At 36.6% G+C, this 20673-nt stretch overlaps 1 protein-coding gene across 12 annotated transcripts in view; it reads left to right on the top strand.

Annotated features, from left to right (window-relative positions):
• Akt3 (AKT serine/threonine kinase 3) overlaps positions 1–20673 on the top strand; it is a 281993-nt gene that overhangs the window by 91265 nt on the left and 170055 nt on the right. Inside the window, exons 1-2 of one of the 12 annotated variants that reach the window (XM_087580530.1) lie at positions 17798–17878; positions 20007–20159. The exons of the other annotated variants lie outside the window; for them this stretch is intronic. The gene's annotated coding sequence lies outside the window, so the exon portion shown is untranslated. Of the gene's footprint in view, positions 1–17797; positions 17879–20006; positions 20160–20673 lie in introns of those variants that run through there. 12 annotated transcript variants of the gene reach the window in all.

Here is a 20673-nt window from a genome sequence, read left to right as displayed (position 1 = left end):
CGTAAGAGGTAAGTCTTAAACTGGTCATTTTACTTGGAGTGTGTGACTTGGCATAGCACACACTGAACAGGTAAAAAGCAAACAAAAGCATAGGAAAGCAGCTAATTATAGTAATTGCAGCTGGTTTCAAAGTACTCCTAACAGTTTGTGCATGCTGCTTGCTTGAAAGCATCAAATGGGTGCTAGTTGTGAAATAGAACACCTGTTTGTTGTTGAGCATGTGTTTATGCAGATGATTGTTGTTGTCAAAGCACCTTGATGTAGAGTAGTCCTGTTTACATTTACATTCTCCCCAAAGGATTAACAGTGTTCTCTCAATAAATTTGCAGTCTATTCTCCTCTCAAAGGCTGCTGTTTGGAGGGTGGTGTGAAAGAGGCAACAAGTGCTTGCTAATCACTTGAATATACATAATTAGCTACAGTCTGGTGCACTGGAGCCTTTGTAGGACCATAACAATCCTGATTGGCAAATGCACAGAACAATAGCTGTGTCACCGTATAGTTGTTGAGAGTAGTTATTGTCTTTTTATTGGTATTTATTTATTCTTTAATGTTCTGAACTTACATTTCATTACAAGCCTCCTTTTACTCTTTTTAATGAACCAGTGTCTGATGTCTAGCAACTCTGTAAAGTCACCGTTAATAATAATGTTTCATATTTATTTACTAGGGGCTGAGATTGTTATTCAAAAACATATTTGACATATTCAGTAATTCCAAATACTGAGAGACGTCAATAGTTGGATTAATTCATAGTGAAAACTTGCTTCCTTTCCTACTCACCACACTCGTCCATGCAGGCGTGTGTTCCTGCTCCCATTAAAGTTGCATGCTGATGGTTCCTAACTTACTTGACATTCTACACATTTAAGTGTGGTTTTCTGTTTTCTGAAAAACACCCTGATTGCACTGTCAGACCTCAGAAATTCTGAAATGGGAGTGTTAGAGAGGACCGTTTCTATACATAGTAGAAAGAAGGCCTGTCCTTTAGCTCCCAGTATTGCTGACTAGTTTGCCTGAGAATTCTGCATGTGGCTTGCCACATTCTTGTTTATAAAACCCAAGTGCAATGTGGTATTTATCAGAATGTGACATTTGAGATTCAAGATGACCCATAAGGGAACAAATAAATGGACATGACATGGGGTACAGGTTGTGACTGCCAAGTTCAACAACAATGTAAATTTTTGTTAGTTACTTTTATACATTAGAAAAATGTGAATAGCCTGACGTGACGAACTTACCCGAAGTAGAAGTCCACATAGACCACTGAGACAAGGACAGTCTGTTAAGAGCTTGCATAGGGTAGGACTCAGGAAACAGCTCTCCCTGTATGTGAACTTCAAAAGTCCACAGATGAGAGAGAAAGCTTGACTGTGTGACAAGGAAGTGCCTCATATGTACTCCTTGATTGGAACCTGTGGGCATGGGGCATGTAGAAACCCTTAGCTTTCTCTATGATGGGTTCTGAGTTGAAAACATGAGCAAATCTAGGAAAGCTGGCAGTTTTGCTTAGGCCTTGATCTGTTTGAACCTTCACTGTCTCTTGCTTGTGCTTTGTCCGGTTCCCAGCTGGTTGACGTTTAAAGGTCTGAGTGAGTGTCTGAGCACAAGCGTGAGCTGCTGGGACATACGGCACATGGGTAGCTACCTTTCAGTGGTGCAGTTGCACTCCTGTGTGTTCATTTCAGCTTGCAGTGGACAGATTCTAATGTTCTGGAGACTTACATATAAAATTTTATGCTATCAAATAATACGAAGACATTTTTATTTCTAAGACAAATCTGTAATGTTCCCATTCTCATTGGGAAAACTGAAAATATTTATGAAGAAAATTGTTTTGTGTTCAGGATAAGTCATTAATGCTCTACAACATTAGTTTGTGTACATAGTTTTGCCTTTTAGAAATCAAATGATTTGTACTCTGAGAACCAAAGTCCGGTTTAAGGTCTATAGTTACTTTGTGTGTGCATGTGTATTTGCTTGAAGATCGTGCTGCCATACAGGAATCAAAGAATTTTATAAACTGTTGATAATGTACATTAAATGTTTGATGGATGTTTCTAGAAGTTTCTATAATGGACAGTCAAATCATTAGCTGGGGTTATGTGTTCTGAAACAATGATGTTATATTGACATACATAGTACATTGTTCAAGGATTTAATAGTTTGAGTCTACATTGCTCAAACTGGCTGTGATTTCCCTTAAACTGTTGATATCATAAGATGATATATCACCTGTTAAGATGGAAGTTCTCTAATTATATCAAAGAAATGGAGTTAATTTCTGTGTCCTAGATTGACTTTGTAGTTAACAGGTCTGTATTGGAGTTTTTAAATTGTGTGTGTGCTGCATTTGTGTGAGTAGGGGATGCATGCACACGCCTGTGTACGTGATGTGAGGAAGCCAGAAGGGGATGTTGGGTATTATTTTTGTCCTACTATTCTGAGACAGGGTCTGTCACCTCACCTAGAGAGCATGTGGTGGCCAGAAAACTAGTAGTGGCTATTTCCATTCTGCTGCCAACGGACTTGGGGTTACAGGTAAATATGGGCTATGGTCAAGCCCGCCTTTTTTTAACATAGGTGAGTGGCATCCAAACTCAGGTCCTCCTGCTTATGTCGCTGTCACTTTCCCACCTCCACTCCAGCCCTGTCACTTTCTTTTTCATTCCTTAACTCAGATCTGCATATTTTTTGACTTTGATACTTGTATATTGCTTAGGATATATTTTTTTAATCTTCTAGAAATACTGTGAGGGCTGGAGAGATGGCTCAGTGGTTATGAGCACTGACTGCTCTACCAGAGGACCTGAGTTCAAATCCCAGCAACCACATGGTGGCTCACAACCATCTGTAATGGGATCCGATGTGTCTGAAGATAGCTACAGTGTACTTAAATAAAATAAATAAATAAATCTTAAAAAGAACAGAGACAATGCTTTTTAAGAAAAAGAATATTGTGAAATACAAGGGTAGAAATTCATTTTGTAGATGAAAAAGAAGTTGAAAGCTTCATAAGTTCTGAATATTTGTACTCTGTTCTTTGAGGAATAGAATTTTCAACTTTAATCTTTTGACCTATAATTTATAAGTAAGTCAAGAGTACTTATTCTAATCAACCTAGTATTACAATCTGATTTATGGTGTCCCTTGTCTGCTTTTTTTCCTCCTTTTCTTTTAACAGCAGATATCATGTTAATTGCCTTACTCTGCTTTTGAGCAGTAACAAATATTCAGTATGTTTATGTAGGTTCTTCTTCTATTACTACTACTACTACTACTACTACTACTATTATTATTATTATTATTATTATTATTATTATTATTATTATTAACCTGGTGTGTGCAAGGAGCCTGGAAAAGACTGAGCAGGCTGGTTTTACACAGTGCTGACTTACATCTCTGCATTGCCCAAAGAGCACTCATCCCTAGGCTGTCTGAGCTGATGCCAGAGCTGAATGGATCACTAGAATCATCTTCCTTGCCATGATTTGATATTGGTAGGATGTGTTGAGGAATGCTAAGTGTTTGGGTAAAACAAGTTCTTTTTAAATTCTATTTTTGTGTCTAACAAATATTTAACTCTGTTTTCATAAGGCTTTCCTTTTAAGAACTGAGAACAATGAAGGAGAACTAACAAGACTCTTTCTTAGTCTTGGCTTTCTGATCTATTTTAGAGCTCCCCCCCCCCCAAGTTTTTTTTCTTCTTCTCTTTGGTAACACTTTTTTTTGGCTATAGGACTGTAGATAAAGGACTTTCTTGGGTTGAGAAAGAGAATATTGGTTGGTAAAACTGGAAAACTACAGTATGTTTTTCAATAGAATTGAGGCTTATTATTTTGAGAAATTATACTTATAAGTTATAAAAATTGAACTTATTGAACAATTGTCACCATATTGAATAAGTGACATATTTTAGGTTGTTATGTGTGTTGAGTTTATATTCATAAAACATTTTTAGGTTTAGTAGTTGTTTCAAATGATTTTTAAAATTATACATAGCTCCTAAAATTATTATATTTAACTTAAGCATCATCTAATACAAACATAACCAGTATCTTATATTGTTCTGATATTAATCACTAATATTTTAAAGAGGACAATAGATGGTCTGTTCTCCTAAGTTCCTGATACACATAACCACCTTTCTTTGTACATTGATCCTATGACTTTGAAAATGATATACTTATAAGTATTTAGTATTTGTAAAAGTATTCAAATAAAGTAAGCCAAATGTTTAGGTAAAGCATTTACTTCTAATTATTTAGTATTTGTAAAAATATTTAAATAAGAAAAGCTTTTCATAATAAATAGGTATGGCTTCTTCACATTCTCTAAACCAGTTGTGAAGGTTCTTTTTTTTAAGCTATATTATAATGTAATATTGGATCCTTTTTACTAATACTGCTAAATCATATAGGTCAGGTAGTGATGTATATTACTCTAACAAGGGGGTCTTTGGACCTTTTTCCTCCTTTTTTTTTAACAGCAGATATCATGTTAATTGCCTTACTCTGCTTTTGAGCAGTAACAAATATTCAGTATGTTTATGTAGGTTCTTCTATTACTACTACTACTACTACTACTACTACTACTACTACTACTATTATTATTATTATTATTAACCTTGTGTGTGCATTAATGAATTAAATACATTTGAGCTACATATTCAGAAATGCACAGTGGTCTTCAAAAGAAAGGCACAGGTACATGAACTCTTCAGTGTCCCACGTGGTTGTCATGGAAGACCCAGCTTCTTTAGTGACATATTCACCCTTAACCCTTAGAAATTCCATGTGCTGTTAGTAATGCCCTTACTGTAGGTGTTATTCTCTTTGACATATAGATAAAACTGAGGTTCCATGAACTGTTAATCCAGTAGATACATCGCCTTTTCTCAAAGAATGTAATGACACTCCTTTTCCCCATCCCTTCAAAAGTAGCACTGTGATTTCCATGGTGTTAGCTGGTAAAATGTTCTTTCCCATTTTTCAGAAGGTAGTTCACTAGTCTTAATTTACCCCCTCAGGAAAAGAAAAGTTCCTACGGGACATTGCCAGCATTTTATCAGACATTTTTTTAGCACTCCCACTTTGCTTCTTGTATATGTGACTCCCTTTCCTTTAAAATATCTTAGAGTAGTGCTTGTTTTTCATCCCTCTCCAAGCAGGGTCCAAGGAATCGACCAGAGCTTAGTTGAATGAGTTCTATATTGAAACCCCCTAGAATATGTATTAAAATTTTAGTCTTCCAGACTTAGAATTTTCAGATTGGGATACTGGAAAGTGGCCTTGCTTGCCTTAAGTATCTATCCATAGTCATTTATCAGTACAAATATTTAAGTCTCTATCTTAAGTTATTTTAGAAATGAGTAACAATGTATTAGTTGAGAGGAATTTATTTATAATTGTTAAAATATAACATTTTCATAAAATATAGAAAAGTATCCATGTTTTATACCAAAACTGATAATCTGAAAATTACTTTATTGATTTTCATTTTTTACTTGATTATTAATTAGTTTAAATAATAATTTTCTATGAAATAGGCCTTCAAAACTAATAAATTAGAATCAGCAGGAGTTGTAAATTTTTAAAGAAGGAGTAATCTGCATATTCAATAAAAGGGTAGTTTTAATGTTGTTTGAACTTCTTCCCCTTCCTCAGTTTTTCTGAATTTGCTTGTCCTCTGTATTGTTGCAGGTTTTGTTTTCCCCTTTCTCCCCAGTCTTACTGAAATACTAGGTGTAGACCCCAAGCCTTGCACACATTAGGCAGATACTCTTCCATTGGACTGCATCCTTACTTGCTTTGTTTACTGTGTGTAAATCTTTGGTAGGCCTCTGGGGCCCAATTTCCCTCTCTTGTATGACTGAGCAGTGTCCTAATGGTGCAGAAAACGTTCCTATATACAATAATTTTAGAATTATTTATATGTTTTAAAACTATTTTGGGTTACTTGGAAAATAAGGGATTATTACACTATTTCTGTAAGTTTTGGTGGCTAGTCTCTACTTTTAAGTATAGGGATCAAATCTTTGAGTTAATAGCAATACAGGTAAGAATATTTAATTCTTTTGGTTCTTTTTTCGGAACTGGGGACCGAACCCAGGGCCTTGCGCTTCCTAGGCAAGCGCTCTACCACTGAGCTAAATCCCCAACCCCTAGAATATTTAATTCAATGTGGTGAATGAGTAAGAATTTCCATAGAAAACTTAATCTGGATTCTTAGACCTGGAGGGGCACATTTTATGTTTGTTAAAACATTGAAAAAATAGGCTTAAATCGACCTACAACCCCCTTCCCTTCCTTTCATTGTCAAGATGTGACAGCCACCTATGAATACTGATGAATTCAAGAAAACTCCTAAGCTAGACATTATCTTGACAGTTGGCGGACAGATGCTCCTGATTTGAGTGTGAGACTGAGGTATTCAAAAAGCACTTCAAAACACTCTCCTGTGCCAGCCAACATTATTCTCCTTCTATTGGGATATTTTTTAGCTACTGTGTAATAATACTTATTGCTATATTATATAAAGCAATATAGCTGGGTAAATTGTTTATGGCTTTTTAAAAATATAACAACATGTAGTCACCTTTGTAAAGTTCTTTCTTAATTCTTAGAAACTGATGGTTTATTTTTCAAGAAAAGAGGGGAAATGTATATCTTTAACATTTTACAATACATACTTTAAGTGAAAATAACAAATGTTGAATAAGAATAGTTTTGATAATTTTGAAAATACTCAAGGCTTGGGATGTAGGCCACTTGGCTAGCATGTATGAGGCCTTGGTTCAGGTCCTTGTTCCATATGTGATGGCAAATATCTTCACTTGGGAGGTAGAAGCAGGGAGACCCTAAGTTCAAAGTCGTCTTCAGCTCATAGTATAGTCAAGGCTAGGTTGTGATACAGGAAACCCATATTTTCTTCTTTTCCATATAAGAGGACAATGAAAAGAAGTGTCCAGAATTATTTTTTCTATTATTTAGGATATTTCCTCTTTACCTTAGGTTATAAACTTTATTGCTCACATCTAATATAATACAATATTTGATGTGGTTTGTCATACTTGTCTTTCTTAGTCAAAGGTTTATTGAAGGAGCAAGTTTTTATATAATATTTCTACACTTAGGAAGATAATTTTCTAGTGAGATTCGGAAGGTTGAGGGTTGTCCATTGTGTAGTGTGTGTGTGTGTGTGTGTGTGTGTGTGTGTGTGTGTGTGTCTGGTCTCACCAAAGTGATTTGTTATTTCTTCTTTGCCTTTATTGCATTTTTTTGTTTATGTGCATGTGTTGTATCACATGCCTGCCAAGGTACACGCCTGCTACATTGTATATATGGAGGTCAGAGGAGAGCTTGTAGCATTTAATTCTCTCTTTCTACCATTGGTTTCTGGTTATCAATCTTAAGTTTTCAGGCCTGGTTACAAGTGCTCTTACCTCCTGTGCTATGCTTGACTGCAGATTTTGGTCTGGGAGCATTGATAGTTCCTGAAACTGTTTGACAGTATGGGTTTTGATTTTTTTTTTTTTTTAGCAATTCCATTTCTATTTTACTTTTTCCTTTGAGATGTCATTTCACTGTTGCCCAGAGAGTATACTTCTCAGCTAAGTGACCTTTGGTCCCTAGGACTGAGCATCTGCATGACCCTGTACAATATACACTACAGTGACACACTCCTTCTTTCTGGTCAAGTCAATCACCATCCAGGGCTAACTGTTCACACCAGTCCTCCCCCAGTGCATGCTCATGAGGACAGGAAAAGGTATGCCTCTCCCATCAATGGCCCATCAAGAAAAGTTCCAAACTCCTAAGCCTGTAATTTTCTCAGTGAAATAGAACTGCTATTAGTCCCTTCTGTATACCCCAGACGCCAACAAATCAACACCCTCATTAAAGTCAGCCCAAGACCCATGAACTGCTGATCCTGTTGTGTCCTCGGTGCAGTAACGACACATTCTTCTGACAGTGGAATCTGGTTTCTAGTGGGGCCTTTTCACCAGTGACCACAGCGACAGCACGGTACTCCTTTAAAACTGGGAACAGGAGCCCTCAGGAAGATGACTCCTGTCAGTACACTTTAAAACTTATCCAAGGGGGAAAAAAACAAAAAACATATCCAAGGACACTTTTCATGCTAACTTTGAGCTACTTCTCAGAAATGTGATCTAAAACACCACTGCTAAGGAATGACTCACTCTCTTCACAAGAACAAGTAGCAGCAGTGACATCAACAACTTAAACTCCAAAGCAATGGAAGCAAGGCAGTTAGGAAGAGCGCAGACAAGAGCACAGGAAAACAGTGGCAGCCCAGGTCAAGGGGCAGAGACAGAAGAGCGACTCCTCAACATTCATGAGGATCTTACAGCACAGGAAGAAAAAGCAACAAAGTGCATACCTTTTATAAAACAAATTTTGGTAATTAAATTATAACATGAATATAGATAGAAGATGTGCCAAAATATAATAAAATTTTTATTGTTAAATATTTGGCTCATGAGAATAACATAACACCCGACCTTTTAAACTATGAAAACATTTAATTAATAGAAAATTTAAATTATTAATTATAAAAATATAATTCTCAATGTGTTGAGAAGTTACTTAAAATGTTTTATGTTTGGCTTCTTAGTGATTTTGTTATTTAGTATTTGAGCTGAAGATAGAAATTTATAAACTTGCCAAGGTTACCTTTGTCTGGAATCTTATTTTTGATTTACCTTGTCTATCAGCAACAGAAAGTTTATGTGACATTACACTGATATGCCTATATCATGTGACTTTGATATTCTGTGATTCTATGAATATAGAAGTGGTTATCAAATGGATAGAACAGTACTAGAATAATACACTTTACATGACTATTCTCTTATTCTGATATGAGGAATACTAAAAGTTAAAATTATAAGAGTATTACTTATAAAAATATAGTTGGCAATTGTATTTTCCATTTTAATGTTTTATTGAAAATACTTTATAATCTTATATACTCCCCTTCTGAGATACAGACTGAGGTTTTAGAAATGGCTGAAACAACTGGGAAGATATAAAGTTAAGAGGGAAAGACAGGGGCAGTTTACAGTTTGATTCGTCCAGATTGCCTTACCCCTTCATGTTCATCTGTGCTGTAACTTTTAAGGATACTCCTATTTAGAAATAGTACCTCTTTAATTGGCTTCATTTTTTATTAAGGCAATTTTATGATTATTGCCAATTCTAGAGTCTTAGGTCAAGTCAGATTGAGACTCTAGGATAAAAGTATTGTAAAATTTTATATTATCTTGTAAAACATGATTATATTTAATTATATATATTTTGACATTGATTTAATTCTTATTGAACTTTCTTTTTAATACTTTATGCATAAATTTTGTCTTATTAGAAACATTTAGAAGAGACTGTTCTCTATATATTTCTCCCTCCCTCCTAAATGTATGTAACACAAAATTTATCTTTTTTTTTTTTTTTTTGGTTCTTTTTTTCGGAGCTGGGGACCGAACCCAGGGCCTTGCGCTTCCTAGGCAAGCACTCTACCACTGAGCTAAATCCCCAGCCCCAAATTTATCATTTTAATACCTTTTAGACATACAGATACTTTCATTTCTTACTTGTCTGTCATAAGGCCAAGTAAATTAAGGACGAATCCAGAGAGCTGATACTCATATATCCTGGATTCCTGGTATCGTTCACCGAGACCATCGTATATACTGGTTTTACTCAAAAACCTTCCTTTTTCACAGTTCATGCTATCTCACAGGCACTTGGAAGTTAGGTACAGTTGTTACGCTGAGTTGTATGCAGCTACTGAAGATTGAACAGAGAGAATAGATATTACCTCTAACCTTGCCTCATAGGTACCTCCCATGTTTAATCCTCTTTGTGTTTTCCCTTCTGAATGCAATCAAGAAACTAAGGAGACGTCAGAACCTCTAGGAAGACCAAGTATTCGGAGTCATTATGCAGAGTGCATGGCGGCTCACTGAACAAGTGTGCTTTCACCTCACCTGAGCCAAAAATGAGCCACACTTTGTCACTGTGACACATACCTGAAAGAACAACTTCAAGGAAGAACATTTAATTTGTCTCATTTTTTCAGAGGCTTTATTAGTCCATGGCTAAATGAATGCATTGCTCTGAGCCTCATGTGAAACAGTTACTATGGCAGGAACATGCTTGCTTATGACAACATAGCCAGGAAATGGAGAGAAGAAAAGACAGTTACAAGATAAACTTTTTCAGTGTATACCCCAAGTCTTATTTAAATAAATAGCCCCACTTCTCAAGGCTCACCATCTGCCAGTAATGGATGCCATTATGACATAATTTCATTGATAAGGTCATTTACTTCCTAAAATCCGTCACCTGGAAGCCAAGTCCACTGTACATGCTCTTTTTTAAATACATTTAATATTCAACCATAATGCTCACACAACTTAACTCCTTTAGCAGCTGGCCTTACCTTCACCAGTTCATTCAACAATATGCCTTGTTTAGAATGGAATGAAGAATCAAGAAAACCAATTTTATTAGGAAGTAAGAAATTGGGTGTGGCTCCATTAATAGGAGGAGTCGGTGTGGAAGTCAGTGACAAAAAATGAAGGAGTGAGAAAAAGTCATGTTGTGCTGTAGAATTGATTTTTAAAAACCTTAGAGGTAAACCCATCCCTCACTTGATGCCCTCTCTTTCTGCTGGAGGTGGGTTCTAGAAGTTCTCTCTTCACTGTAGAGTATTTCATCTAAAGTCCCTCCCTTTGACTCCTGAAATCTCTCACCTCCCAAGTCTCAGGTACATTCTAGAGGGTCCCCCAAACTCCCAAGGTTACCTTTTTCCATTCATTCTGCTGGCCCTCAGGGCTTCAGTCCTGTTCCCCCACCCATTACCTAGTCATGTTCCCTTCTTCCCCTCCCTGTCCCCCTTTCCTCCCATGTTCCTCCCTCCTTCCTCCATTGTGGTTACTTTCTTCTCCCTCTGAAGTGGGATTGAGGCGTCTTTACTTGGCCCTTCAGTGTGTTAATCCTTGTGAATTCTATGGACTGTATCCTGGGTACTCTGTACTTTTTTTTTGACTAATATCCACTTATTAGCGAGTAGATACCATACATGTCCTTTTGGATCTGAGTTAACTCACTCAGGATGATATTTTCTAGTTCTATTTGCTTGCCTGCAAAAACTCAGGATATCCTCATTCTTAATAGTGGAGTAGTAAAAGTATTCCATTGTGTAAATGAATCACATTTCCTGTATGCATTCTTTGTTGCCAGCCCACAGTCAAAAGCTCTGACCCATAATTGTTCCTGTCTGAAAGAACTGCAGGGACAAAAATGGAGAAGAGCTTGAGGAAAAGGAGGTCCAGCAACAGGCTCACATTGAGATTCAGCTCAAAGGGAGGCCCCAAGGTCTGACACTATTACTAAGGCTATGGTATGCTCACAAAAAGGGGCCTATCATGACTGCCCTCCGAAAGACCCAACAAGCAGCTGAAAGAGTCAGGGGCAGATATTTACACCCAACCAATGGACAGAAGCTGCTTGTCCCTGTGGTTGAATTAGGAAAATGCTAGAAGAAGCTGAGGAGGAGGGTAACCTTGTAGGAGGATTAGCAGTCTCAACTAACTTGGACCCCCCACCCCTGAGATCTCTGAGAACTGGGCCAACCAGGCAGCATGCATCAGTTGGTATGATGGCACACATACATGGCAGAGGACTGCCAGGTCTGGACTCAGTCTTAGAAGATGCACCTAACCCTCATGAGACTGGAGGAGGCTCCAGAGAATGGAGAGGTCTGTTGGCATGGGGTGTGGGGGTAGGGGGACATCCATGTGGAGATGGGAGGGTGGGGGAGGAGGTATGGGATATGGAAAAGTCAGGGTGGACCGGGATGAAGATAAAATCTGGACTGTAAAAGAAGATTAAATATAAATTTAAAAAGTACTTAAGGAACTAAAATTATATAATAAGGTATATTTTGTGATAAGATGCACGTAAAATGGCTAATACATTAAAAAAAAAACCTTAGAGGTAATGGATACTATAAACTCATAGGAGAACAAGTTTTGGGAATTGATAAAGTGGGAAATTATGAACAGGAAAATCTAGTCTCTAAGAATTATATAGATTTTAAACACTATTGATTTTTAAATTGGAAATTTGTTGTTTCCTAAATAAATTTTGCAAGTATGACTTTTGTTTACTGTGATAACTACCAGCACGTTTGTAATATTCAGAAAATATGGAATGACTGATGGTTAAAGGAACAGAGTGGTAATTCCAGAGTATAGACTGAAATGTAGACTTGTGACGAGATATTTCTCTATTCAGCTATTCTCTAAGGTACATGAATGAATTCTAATATCACTGCTGTAATATGTATAAAATAGAATGACTTTCATTCTTATGCCTAAATATAGGCAATATTTACTTTGTATTTTGAATATACATAATATTGGAAAGAATATTTAAAAATTAGCTCATTTTGCTAGTATTCTTCATATTGAAGTTTATAGAATTTAACCTTTTGGGGCTCAGAGTTGAATTTTATCAAACATTAAAAGTGGAAAAATAAAATGTTGTGTCTTAGGTTGCTTTTAAGACATATTGTAGTTAATAAATTTGGGTTGGACGAAAGCGCTGAAGTTTTAAAGCAATAAAGACAGAATAATTATGCTAACCGAAATTTAAATATTTGGCAAGTATATCATAAATCAAGTGTATATGAACATTTGGGATTACTGTTTGTCAGGTGGAGTTGTTTTTCCTGCTTCCAGTGTTCTGATAGGCTTTATTCTTTGAAAATTAAAATCCATAAATACTTTTAAGGACTCAAGTGTGGGTCCCACACCTCGCCTGACCAGCACAGGAGAGCTGGCCCTAGTATGTGTTGGGCAAGATGAGCCAACCCTAAGGTTGTGAGAGCTGGAAAACTGGCTACAGCACACTAGATAGCTGCCTCCTCCCTGTTCTTCCTAGTGTGTGAGTGCAGGAGAGCAGGAAAGCTGGCCCCACCACTCACCTGGGCAAAACCAGAGAGTTGGTGCTAGTGGCACAGGCATAGGAAAGTTAACCAACTTACCAACCCAGCTTACCAATCCAGCTTCCACCAGGGCTCTGAGTAGGCAGGCCCACCTCAACATCCACCCCATCTCTGGAGCACATGAAGGGGCCATTTCTACAGATTCAAAGCTGCACGATCTCTTTGGCAACAACAGTATATATGAGATGAGTTCCAGTGAGGATCCAGTATTGAAAGTGTGGCAGGAGGCAGAGGCCTCGAACCAGACCAATGACTCATTGCAATAAACATTTGCAAATGAAGCTGTTTGGTCAAAGAAGGTATTCTGTGTGATATACTGCAGTATACCACAGCTTCCATGGCAACAATTTATTTCTTAATTGTGATTTTTTATTTTCTTTTGGGGGGTTTGCGAGGGTCAAGGGTGGATATGAAGGGCCAGGTAGATGAGTGGGATTGGAAATATGATGAGAAATTTCACAAAGAATCAAAAGTTAAACCAGTAGACCAGATTCTTCTTACAAATATACAGTAATGTGAACAAAAAGATCATAAATTGTAATTATATTGCAATTTATATTCTTCCGCAATATAAATGTTTTCCCTGAACATCTTATGTCAAGAACTCACTGGTACAAAAAGAGTTATATTTTAGAATAGTGAATTATATTTACTCAAATCTGTCCTGTTTGGATGCTTTAATAGTTCTATGTAGTAGTCTCATGAAACACAAATATGTTGGGCTCCTGTTACTAATATAGTTAATGATTTATGTTACAAAGCCTTTAATTATTAGTAAATTTTCCAATCAATTAAGATGATCCCAATAACATAATAATAGAAATCTGTTCAGTTCCTTTCCCCCTTGTTTCCATCCTTTTACTCTTCCTCTTATTCCAACTGTCCCATTTCTCTTCTTACCTGTATATCTTTGATTCCACAGTGATTAGTGCTTCATTCAAGCTTAGCCCTCTCAAAGGGATGTTGGCTAACCTACTCGTCCTGTTGTATAGGTAGATTTGTCTGTCCCCAGACAAACTGAACCATAGACAGTGGACCCAAGAACTCCAGGGAGGACTAAATGTAGACGACTGAAGCAGCTAAGAGAAGAAGTAAAATTAGCATTTTGGGTAGGATTGCCAGAAGGGTCAGACAATCATTTGATGATGGAATAAAAACCTCTGAGCAAGGTAGGAGTTGGTGGTAGAGAGCTTGTTTACTAGACAATTTGCAGAGAAATGCAACTTGTCAGTGGGAGGAATGATTCAGACAAAGTGATAGACACCAGACTTCACAGAGCTCCTGAACAAGACAATGGAACCTTTTCTGTCACTTTCCAGATCTCACTTGCAGAAGTTGGCTCTATACTGCTCCATAGTGCAGCTCATTCCTTGAGTAGTGTGTTTCCTTACAATAAATATCTCATCGTTGCCATGGTCTTCATCAATATCCATTATTGTTAGTCAGCATCATCATCTTCATGGGTGAACTTTGTTCCTAGAAATCAAGACTGCTAAAAGAGCACTAAGGTTAAAGACAAAACTCAGGGTAGATCTGTGCTAAGATAGGCCTGCTTTGTGTACTGTTCTACATTGGACTTTTCTTTAAATTAGGTTTATATCATATTATAATAAGCTTCTTTTTGACTTCTGGGTCTTTCAGTTTGAGAGCTTGTGATAGATTGGCTTATTGCTTAATTTGCCTCTTTTAATAGAAGATAAACATTTATAGTATAGTGATACATTGTTCAAAATTCTACCCTGGAAGTCACTGAATGTTAACTTTCTTGCATTACTAAGCCTTACATAGGCAATTACCAATATTGTTGACAAACCAGTAGACCACTGCATTCTTACCTGAATACTTTTCACAATGCTGAACAAATATTTAAGATTACTCCACATACTATAAATTATGTTTGGACTTACATAACACTTGAAGACCTTAATTATTCATATTTAATTAAAATCACTCTGGTATGTTAGTGGCATATAATAGTTCTTAAATATATATTAAGGTAAGTAAAAATTAAAGTGTTTTCTATAATTATGTGCTATGAAAGTTTTTTGCAACTTCGTCCTGTATATTGTTCATTCTCCTCCATCCCTGAGGTAAAGATGTCACAGATTCCTTACATGGAGAACACACACTCTTTAAAATGCTATCTTACATGGAGAGCACACTCTCTTTAAAATGCTATCTTACATGGAGGACACACTCTCTTTAAAATGTTATCTGGTCTCGGGACATTTACAAACAGCTTTTAAAGTGGATAATGAAATCTGGAAGGTTTTTGTTATTGTCAAAATGTAAAATGGCTTTAGGTAGTATAGGAATGGATACATTTACCTGCAAACCTTGATCAGATTCTGGAGCAGCAGTGTTCTCGAAGCCATACCCTCATTACTCCATTAAAGTTTCAGAGCCTGCTTCAATTTAGCTTTTAGATGTAAGTGGGGCTGTCAGCATACTCCTAACTCGATTCCTTAAAATTAAACCAAATTTTTGCTTTTTACCATTATATGCGTGAAGAGATCAGCCACATTTTTAACACGTTTTCTAAAACAATGTTATTCATTTTTCTGACATTCAGTTATACTGGAATAGTTATTGTATAATGTTTCTCTGCCTATTTTTATACCTTTTTTGTTTAACACCAAATAGTGTCTTGATCTTGTTAATGTAATTGTATTTACAGAACTTGAAAGTATGTAAGGTCACAAATGTTGCTGGTCAGTATTTCCCAAAGGAGTGGCAATCCAACATAATGAACTTTTAAGACTTACTCATGTTTGACAGTGTTTAGTAAACTGTAAAGCAGAGCACAGAGGGGGGTGTATGACCCAGTATAGTGTCATTAAGGGAAGTTAGCATACCATAGTAAGGGACAAGATTTACCTCTTCTTAGCCAAGGTAAAGATGCATTATAGAAATTGGTTGTTGGTATTTGCTGGATGGAGTTCCTGTTTCTTCTGAGTCTGTGTCTAACTTCTAGAGTAGACTAAATCTTCTAGAGTTTTGGGATAGTATTATCACTGATAAATATATTTCAAAGTGTAGCCTAAGTAGAGATGTTTGGTTTTGTGTTGGAATAATGTTTCTTTAAAATATTTTACTTCAACTGTCCCCATATTGATCAGAAGGGCACTTGCAGTGAAGTGTAGTAGTTTAGCCTGATGCTTTTACTCCTCTAGAAACTGTGAGGACTCCTATGAGTTCTAGTTGAATGGTATGTGTATAGAACATAGTTGATAGTAATTAGACACATGACACTTTTACCTGAAGAAGAACATTGATCCCATTAAAGTGAATTTACCTATCTTTAAACCAGTAAACTAATGGAACATAATTTCTAGTATTTTTTTTTGTCAAAAGAAAAGTTGATAGATGTTGAATGCTTGATAATGGTTCATTAATGCTGTTAGAGTTTTTTTTTTTTTTAAGCAGTAAGATGTTAAAGAATTTTGAAGTAGACAAAAATATTTTCAATTTATTCTTGGATCTATACATACATACATACATGTATATAATGTGTGTATATATATATACATATATATCTAAGCATAAATATGCTTATATGGTTTATATAGTGCATACATAACAAGCATAAATTGTGTGTGAGAAAGCAATTCTATACTGTATTTTCTCAGTCTAAAGTAGTGTTTGACACATTACTATGTAGTAACAGAATTTCTAACAAAACAACAGCTCTAGGGCACATACAAGGAAATGTTTCTTTTAGGTTTACTAGTATATATGGGTGAGAGTTTTATGTGCATTAACGAAATTAAACAGATGAGGTTAGTAAGAGGTCATTCTCATGGAGGCCTTATCTTTGAGGCTGCTGTAGAAGTATTATCCACTATCATACCTTATTCTGTTGGGATTTTCAGAAGTACTAACAACTTAAAAACCCTTCGATGAACCAGTATTCGTTAGGTTTTTTTATTTTTTTATTTTTGTTTTGAGTTAAGAAAGACATTTTAGAAAGTGGACACATTGTTTAATTTTGTTTTGCATTTTACTAGATTTCAGTGCTAGGCCCATTAATTAAACCTAGGCAGTTCTGTTGCTAATTACACAAAACTTCTCGTGGTATCAGATATTCAAATCCATTTTATGAATATGGTAGAGAGAACAACAACTGTAAAACAAAGCAGTGTGCATGTAAGTGACTGTTAGCATGCATTTCAGAAAGGATAAATGCTCACCATATGGTACAATTACTGTGTCCAAGTTTTCAAATTAGCTTCTCTCATCCTCCTTATTACTGTCTTTAAAAAGAGAGGAAAAAACCCAACATGATTTATCTACTCTGCAGCAGAACTCTTGACGCAAAACAGCAGCCCAGTTCTGTCCAGTTTTTTTTTTTCCTTAGCATAATAGAGGCTGTCGGACTTTTTTTATACTAATTACTGTGTGAGCCTCAGATGAACCCCTTCAATTCACAGGGCTTTGTTAAGGGAGGAGCTGTCAATGTGTCTGCCCGTTTGCAGCTGTGCTGTGGCTTTAGCTTGCTTAACATTATGCTGCTTTTTAGACTTGACAGAAGGGATTTTTTTTTATTAAGGCAAAGCAGCCTTGTAGCGAAATGGTTTAAGCAGCTGCATTGTAGGGAAGCACAAAGAAGTTATTATTGTGTCTGTTTGGGGGGGGCGATAAAGGGGGAGATATTCGGCTGCTGTTGATGCCGATTGTTGACTTGCCATCTGCCAGATAGGGAGAAGAAAAAAATGACAGCTCCAGCAGGGTGTTCAAGAGGTTGTTTGGAGAGACGCATAAACATGTGCAGATGTCGAACTGAATAATGGCGAGAACTGGAGACGGTTTATGATGCTGCTGATGTTTGTGCATATACAGAGTGAGTGTGTGTGGATTTGGTTAACCAAGGGTACATACTAATTACCATTGTTTTCCTGCGTGTCCCCTCTGATTCCGTTCTTAGTTAGGAGTGTAATGCTTCCTCTTCCCTCTCTTGTTCATGTCTAAGGTTAAAAAAGCAACTTTCTTAAATGGCATTTAAAACTTTCTTGCTTTTCTACAAAGAAGATAGATAACACAGTTCATTAGTGTTAGATGTGAATTTCTACTGGTAACAGGAAGTTTTGATTACTCTTTTAGTTCAGTTACCGTCTTAATGACCCCACTGACAGTTTAACTACTCAGTACTTAAACTATCGTTTGAAAACGGGTCGATTCATTCTATAGTTCACTACTGGGGTAACTTAATCCCACATTTATTCCTTGAATCGTTCTATAAAATTTTAAACCTAGATGTTCCCAATGTTGCAAACAAGGGAGGGAGGGCGAGGGTGGGAGTGGGGGGAGGTGTTACACAGTAGCCTGACCTTTTTTTAAAAGTAATATCCTTTCTCTTTGCTTTTGTTTCTATCAACGACAGGAAGTCTCATCAAGCATTACTGAATTGATTCCCCACCCCTGGACTTTTATGCCATTAGTCTTAGAGTTTTGAATATCTTGAATTCTCTTAAGTGCATATGTAGAAGTGTATTCATCCAAATGTTTTACTTTCATCTCAAATAGTTTAAATGATACAGTGATGTTATATAGAGGTTTTCAAAGTGTTTTAAAAAGAATACTACAATTTTTGGTAAAAGTTCTATAACAGTGAGTGAAATACTAGAAAAGAGAGCCACATTTTTTTTTAATTCCCTTTTAAAACACTGTAGGAATTTCTAATTAAAAGAGAACCCGTAGAAGAATTACTGAGGAAGATTGCTTACTTAGAGTTTTGGTATACTTAGGTTTTTCTAAACATGTAAGGTCTTGTGGCATATTTGTTTAGTAAAAATATCTGAAATGTGGTTGAAAGGCCAATATCCTGATAGCTTTAGGTCCAATAAAGAAGTTAAGTCTCATCTTTCTAGGGGAAAATTTATTTTCAATTTCTTCTCCAGCAACTCTAATCTGTGCTTGCTGAGAAAGCATGGAAAGTCACCAGTTTCCCTGGACCTCTACTTTGCCTTTGTATTTCATTAGGAAATGTAGACTTGCACACGTATTCTTTGTAGTTTCACAGCCAGTCCCGAGATCCTTCCTAAGTTTGGGACAAGTAACCGGCATTTTTCACATAGAGGTTTTGTTGAATTGAGAGTGTGATTTGCCAGAGGTCAGTATGTTAGTGAGCAGCTGACTGAAGAGGTCAGTATGTTAGTGAGCAGCTGACTGAAGAGGTCAGTATGTTAGTGAGCCGCTGACTGAAGCTAGCAAACCTGCTGGTCCCTGCTACACTCCTCACTCACCTGCTCATCCTTCAGAGCCATGGAACGAACCTCAGCACAGGCAGGGACACACAGAAGTGAGTGGAAGGGGAAAGGCAGATTATTTTTGAAGTTAAAGGGACTACATTTCAATATCACTTAGATAAGTGAGCTTGTAAAAGTCACTTAAACTGAATGAATTTAGACTAAAAAAGGAAACAATAGCTGTCATTACAGGAACTTGAAAAGACTAAGTGTGATAGTACAGTTATCGTTGTGGGAACAAGTTCAGGACTATCTGTTAGCAGGACTTCATTTTTATTAGGTGGTAGGTGAAAGTCTAGAGAGCATAGATGCTGCAGTCAGTATTTGTAAAGTGTTCTGTTTTCTAGAGGCTGTGTTAACGGAATGGTCACAGATAGAATATTTTATCTTGGAATCCAGTGTTTAGTGACTTACTGTTGCTCCATAAATCTGAAGAGAAATAATTTGTTTAAGAGAATGTGGAGAAAACTGTCAAATATAAATATTTTGGAGATGTATAGTGACTTTTGTCCACTGATAGTTTATACAGTACAGTCACTTTCTTATTTAAAAATTAGCATGCATTATTAAGAATATGTTAAATTATTTTAATAGTAATCTTAAATTAGTTTTGGAGGTATGCTTTTGTCTGCTATCGCAAATACTATTAGTGAACAGATAATACTAACAGTACTGTTTATCTCCTGAGGAAGTTTAAAATTGTCAGAACTCTTTATTTTGTAGAAAAAAAAAAACTGTCAAGCTCCTCCTTGGGATAAAAGTGCCAGGGTGAGCAGAAGTGTCTCCTTGGAGAACTAAGAATCAAGAAGAAATGCTTTTATTGAGCTGATGGAGTCAGTGAATTCCCTAGAGTATGAATATGAACCCCACAGAGATGTAAGTGGTGGTTTTTAAGATTTTTCTTTTCAAAATGTTTTTTAAAGCATATACTCTATTAGTATAAAGTATGAGTCAGTAATTTTTGATGCTGACTGAAGCAAGGTGTGCTGTACCTTGGAGACTGCCTGCCTTAATCATCACTGAAGACTGCTTCATAGCAGTAGAGAAAATGACAATGGAGAATTTCAAACCAGAAATTGGTTGTATTAGGAAAGTGGACTATGCCTTTGTCTTTAATCCTCATAGTCAGGAAGGAGAGGCAGAAGCAGGTTGAAATTATGAGTTTGAGGCCAGCCTAGTCTACATTGCAAATTTCAGGGCAGCCAGAGCTACAGAGACCCTGTTTCCAAACAACAGCAGCAACAACAACAACAACAACAACAACAACAACAACAACAGCAGCAGCAGCAGCAACAACAACAGCAGCAGCAGCAACAGCAGCAGCAGCAGCAGCAGCAGCAACAACAACAGCAGCAGCAGCAGCAGCAACAACAACAGCAGCAGCAGCAGC

This window comes from Rattus norvegicus, chromosome 13 (assembly GCF_021556685.1).
Source record: "Rattus norvegicus strain SHRSP/BbbUtx chromosome 13, alternate assembly SHRSP_T2T, whole genome shotgun sequence".
NCBI lineage: Eukaryota > Metazoa > Chordata > Mammalia > Rodentia > Muridae > Rattus > Rattus norvegicus.
The sequence above is the reverse complement of the archived record's forward strand: the minus strand, read 5'-3'. Positions and strand labels throughout refer to the sequence as shown.